Raw genomic sequence first — 6,468 nt, 5'->3', positions numbered from 1 at the left:
CAAAGTTCAAAGTAAACCTTATTGTCAATTCAATTATGCAACAGTAGTTACACAGAGGATCGAAATTACATTTCCCCATACACCAATGTGCAAGTAATATTAAAAACACAGACAGACAACATACCAATAAAAATAGACAATAGACATACATTATTTAAAATATTAAAATATGCACAGTATGCCAAAATGTAGCAAAAACTTTGAGGTATTTTAAAAAGGGTGCAACAATGAAGGTGCAATATAGAAAAAGGTGCAAATTTCGTACTGGAGACATTGAGCCAAAGTTATTTTCACAGTTTGTTTGTCTTTGTTTGGGTACTGTTCATGGAATTTTCTTAAGTCTGTTGTAATTTCAAAATCAGAACTACAATATATTAATGATAAATAAAAAATTGAGTTTTAATAAAACCCAAATTACAAGTGCCAAGGGCAAAATAGTTTTCATGATATAAAAGGAAATTACTAGGTTTATAATTAAATCTTTTACTATTCAGTATTGAAATACACAAGAGTGCAGATGCTGGAATTTGAGCGAGGGACAAAGTGCTGGGTAACTCAGGCAGCACTAGCAGGTTACCTATCAGGCAGCATCTGTGGAGGGAACAGACAGGCGATGTTTCAGGCCAGGACCTCTTCAGACCAACCCGAGCACTTGAGTCTGAAGACGGGTCCCGACCCGAAACATCGTCTGTCCATTTCCCTCCACAGATACTGCCTGACTTAGAGTTCCTCCTGCACTTTGATTTTTGTCTTAAGTATTGGTCATTGTAATTAGAACTGTGCACAGTGTCATTGTGCTTATTATTCATGTTCCTCTAACATCGTGAAATAAAATGGGGTGGGAGTTTGCAACCTTCACATGGTCCGCCCTGTTTCAACGAATGCAATCAACCTGGCGTGCACAATCAAATAAGATCAAACAGGACAAGTTGTCCTACAATTTTAGGCTGTGCATGCCATACGCAAGAAGAAGAAGTGAAATAAAATCATTCTCTGCTGAAGTTTACAGCCATCATTACCTATCTTTATCTCTTGTGGAATTATTTCAACAATAATTTAGCTGGAGTTTGAGCCGTTAAATATGACGATGTCCCTGTAAGTGTCTTTATTTGCGGTTGTCTTAGATCTCAAAATGAAACGAAACTTCATAGCATACTTACTGGAGTCATAGAGCCCCAGTCAGAGAGCTGTACAGCAAGGAAAACAGGCCCTTCAGCCCACTTTGTTCATGCCCACCAAGTTGGTATTCTGGGCTAGTCGCATTTGACTCATAGACCTCTAAACCCTTCCTATTTGATAGCCCTCTAACCTATTCCTATCCATCTATCTCTCAAAAAGTATTTAAAAAATTGTACTTGCATTTGTTTCCACAGTTCCAGATGCGGACCCTGAACTTTAACTTTGAGTAACAAAGTTGTCCTGAGGTCCCTCTTAAATCTCTCCCCTATTTCCTTAAGCCAATGACCTCTAGTTTTAGAATCCTCTACCCTAGGAAAAAGACTGTGAGCACTTTATCTTTGCCCCTTGTGATCTTGTACACCTCAATAAATTCACCCCTCAGCCTTCTACGCTCCAAAAAGCAAAGTCCCAGCTTTTTCAACCTTTCCCTGTAACTCAACCCCGCAAGCCAAGGTAACATCCTGGTGAATCTCTTCTGCACTTTTTTCAACTTGATGGCATTAAGTTAGTTGGAATGGAGACAGGCATCCTGCAATTGATCTTAGAACTCCATGGCTGGAGAAACCTCCAGCGCCTCTGCAGCAGACTGTCCAGCAATTCCTACCAACATCTACGCCTGAATGCAAACCAAAGGCAGGATTTAATTTGGCTGCTGTGGTCTCTGCAGCGGGTTAGATTTTCACTGTCTGCACTCAGAGGATTACTTTAGTTACAGATGTTTGACTACCTCAGAAAGATTAAGCCCAACATTTACGTGTAAGGGGAACTGTGAATATTGGCCATCTTGTTAACGTTTAAAAAAAAGTAGCTTCAGTTTATTTAGTTTATATACACTAACCTGACTCTAACAGTAACAATTGAAGACAAGTGGACATCCACAAGCTGGCACCTTTAAGAATAAATATTGCAAAGGTGCAATTGAGGCAACAAGGCTATACACTAGACTTCATTTACTAATCTTCTTACAACTTCTCAACATGACAAAGTATCTTTGAAAACACTGTCTCCTTTACTAAAAGCCGTGAAAATTCTTAAAACAGTAGCTTTTTACTTGCACACTTCCTGGACATTTTACCTCACAGACCAGCACACTGCAAGCTGCTTTTATGTACACAGATAAAAGTGTTGTGACAGATGACTGTGAGCAGGATTTGCACAATGTTTTATACTGTAACTATGTTGTGAAACTAAATGGATTTTAGCTTTCTCTCCCCATCCACAATATAGATCTGGCACCAATCTCGGGATGAATGCATTTGATATACACTGCAAATACTAAGCATCTTTCAACTTTGTAAAATTGTATGGCGGAATCATTATAAAAGGAATAGAATGAAATCCAAATGAGATAATTTTTGAAAATGATTGAAGTTTCAGCAGAAGAAAGAACTCCCAGAGTTTTCTTATTGCCCGGAATAAGAATGGGTTGTCAATCACGATTAAGCTTCGAGAATCGGAATCCCTTTGAAATGCAGCTGTTTCTTCTTTAATTGTGGCCACGGATACTGAAAAAAGAGAGAAGACCAGCCTTAAAGATGAGTAAGGAATACAAAACAGCCTGGGATTAGCTTCAGAGTTCAAAGGTCACTAATTACACTAAGGAGTTCCCAGACACTCTGAAAACACAAAACAGGTCACCTACCAAACTGGAAACAGACTCTCTTTTAAAAAAAAAATCTTTCTGAAGTGGTAGATTTCCAGACATGACCAAAAACAACCCAGCTGGGATCAGCTGACTACAAAAGGTAAAAAAGCATGGGCTTCCTTTGTCCGCAGAGGTCTGGTGGAGGGAACGCTGAACCTGCAGATGGTCTCGGCAATGCTGTTTGTTCACACTTGTTCCCCCAAAATAAAAGCATGAACAAACACGGAGAAATGTTTTTTGAACCAAATTTTAGTTGAGATCATATCTGTCTAGTATCTTTATGTCCAATAGTTGTTAACTACACTCACCCAAAATTCTGATATTTTAACTGATTTATGCTAGATGTGCTACTGTACATATTTAACCTGAAATGAAGATGCAGAATACAAAACATTTCCAAGAGCTTTTGAAAGATGCTCGATCACACAAAATAAAAATTGATTAAAAGTTGTTTGGAAGCGGATGTCCTCCACTTAATCACTTGGGATGAAAATAGATGTCTTTGTTGCTTAGTGCCTAAATTGGCGGACAACAGGAACTATTTGGTACAGGAGAACAACAACGTTTTTGGGGAAATGTTTTTTGCAATAATGTCCATATATTTCGGGTGGCATGGTGGCGCAGCTGGTAGAGCTGCTGCCTCACAGTGACAGAGACCCGAGTTTGATCCTGACCTCCATGTGTGTAGCTTGCATGTTCTCCCTCTGTCTGTATAGGTTTTCTTTAGGTGCTCTGGTTTCCTCTCATATCACAAAGATGTGCAGGTTTGTAGTCTAATAGGCCTCTATAAATTGCCCCCGAGTGTAGGGGGTCTAAAAGTGAGATGACATTGAATTAGTGTGTATGGGTGGTCGATGATTGGCATAGACTCAGTGGGCATGTTGTATCACTAAGACGCATATATTTCATGTACTTCAGTATAAAAAAAATCTTGATAGCACATAATGTGAAGGTTTCAAGAAATTGATAAAATAGTTGGGAGAATTATCTTGTGGCCAGCGTGGCTTTGGCAATGATATAGGCAAGTCACTGGCAGCTGTGGTGAGGAAAAATAGCAAAGGTTGAATATAATGACTGACTCTGGAATACTGACATACCAACATTTCTAATGTTTTACATTCATTGGTTTGCTATGTCAGATGAGGAAATACTGCTGACCAATTTGGTGAACTTTTTTGGAAAATTGCCACAAGGTATGAATGAACTCTGCTAGATTTATTTTTCAGTCGGCTCGCTTCAGCTTGGGAGAAGGCAGTATATCAGATCTATCCTGGTTGAATAGCGCTCTCAATGGATGCTCAAGGAGACTTTACAATGTTACTGCATTTTTGGCATTGGGGAGCTCTCACTGTTGGCATATTTTGTCAGTTGATTATCAAGTGCTTGAAGCAAAACAAGTCATTAGAGTATAATTAAACTGGGGAACTGTGGTGTGTTGTTCATTTAGGTTTGAAGCACACATCAGCAGAAACACTTTTTTCTCAGCAACGTCGGTGAGGTGATATGAGTTTATGAACAGAACTCTAAGGAAGTAAAGACCAATGATGGTTCAATGCTGTTGACCTATTATTTTATATCTAAGGGGTGGCACAGTGGCATTACTAATGGACGTGCTGCCTCCCAGCACCAGAAACCCTGGTTCGATCCCGACCTCGAGTGCTGTTCAATTTTCATATTCTCCCTGTAACCTCATGGGTTTCTTTCAGGTGCTTTGATTTCCTCCCACATCCCAAAGATATATGGGTTTGTAGGTTAATTGGCCTCTGTAAATTGCCCCTAGCGTGTAGGGAGTGGACGAGAAACTGGGGTAATATGGGCATGCAGGTAGGCATACAGGTGCAGCAGGCAGTGAAGAAAGCGAATGGTATGTTAACATTCATAGCAAAAGGATTTGAGTATAGGAGCAGGGAGGTTCTACTGCAGTTGTACAGGGTCTTGGCGAGACCACACCTGGAGTATTGCGTACAGTTTTGGTCCCCAAATCTGAGGAAGGACATTATTGCCGTAGAGGGAGTACAGAGAAGGTTCACCAGACTGATTCCTGGGATGGCAGGACTTCCATATGAAGAAAGACTGGATAGACTCGGCTTGTACTCGCTAGAATTTAGGAGATTTGAGGGGGGATCTTATAGAAACTTACAAAATTCTTAAGGGGTTGAACAGGCTAGATGCAGGAAGATTGCTGCATCATTCAAATGCTAACTGGAATTGAATGTAAAGATCACACATACAGTTCTTTATTTACCCAAAATTGAATTCTCTAATTTTAGATTATTAATCTACAGCCTCCCTTCCTCCCTCTTTTTCCTTACTTTCTTCCCTGCGCCCAACCTGGATGCACATACATTGCACCCTTTCCTCCTATATTCCTTCACAATGTGCACCTCTTCTATCCTTATCTCTTTATCTCACACTTTGTCTTTTCATCTCTGGTCTTTGTCCAACCCCACCCCCTTCTTCTGTACCACCTGGCAGTTGTCAGTGTAGTGTTTGCACTTTGTCCCGGTGACCGCATGCGTTTCCTCCCTCATCCAAAATATGTGGGTTTGTAGATTAATTGGCCTCTAAAATTGCCCCCTAGTCTGTAGAGAGTGGGATAACATAGAGACTACAGTTCAGCCTTCAACACGATAGTCCCCCAACCTCAACACCTCCCTGTGTGCCTGGGTCCTGGACATCACCGCCAGGCCCCAGGTTCCTCCTCACCCTATTCCTTCACAATGTTCACACTCTGACTGTGTCCTAGGTTCAGCTCCAACTCTTTATATCCCCACTTTGTCTTTTCTAGCATCTCTGGTCTTTGTCCTACCATCTGCCATTCAACCCCGCCCCCTTCTTCTGTATCCACCTGGCAGTTGTCAGTGTAGTGTTTGCACTTTGTCCCGGTGACCGCATGTGTTTCTTCCCTCATCCAAAATATGTGGGTTTGTAGATTAATTGGCCTCTAAAATTGCCCCCTAGTCTGTAGAGAGTGGGATAACATAGAGCTAGTAAGAACGGGTGACAGATGGCTAGCATGGACTTGGTGAGCTGAAGAGTCTGTTCTATGATGATGAATTGTTAAATACTGGGAGTCCACATCTGATATGTGGTATGGCACTCGTGAGAGGAAAATCCAAAGGCAATTGAGGAAATTCAGATTCTCCGAGGATCCTCCCTTGTTCTTGTCGTGACATTAAATCTGGTTTGGGGAATTGCTCTGCCAAGGAGAAGGCTCTGCAATAGTGAGCCGACACTATGGGAATCACTCACCCCCCTGCAGGAACTATACAACAGGATGTGCAACTCCCGAGCAAACAAAATCATGAGAGACCTCTTCCACCCCTGCAACAGACTGTTCCAGCTTGGTCACTCATTCGCAGTGAGAACAGCTGAGAGGAGTTTTCTTCCATCATTCGGACTGTAAACGCCTATCTCACAGGGATAACTCTCAGCAGTTTTTTCCTTCCATTATTTATTATGTAAAAGTTTTTGGGTTATGATACATTTCGTTGTGAGATCTCAAAGATTGCTTGGTGAGCAGTCTGTTCTATGATGATTTTACAAAATTGTGTGGTATGGCCAGGAGAAAACTCACAGCTCATCATGTTTGTAATAAACTGTATCACTCTCTCAAAATCTGTTTTCCATATTTCCTTTTATCT

This window comes from Leucoraja erinacea, chromosome 9 (genome assembly GCF_028641065.1).
Source record: "Leucoraja erinacea ecotype New England chromosome 9, Leri_hhj_1, whole genome shotgun sequence".
Taxonomy (NCBI): domain Eukaryota; kingdom Metazoa; phylum Chordata; class Chondrichthyes; order Rajiformes; family Rajidae; genus Leucoraja; species Leucoraja erinaceus.
Note: the sequence above shows the minus strand (reverse complement) of the source record.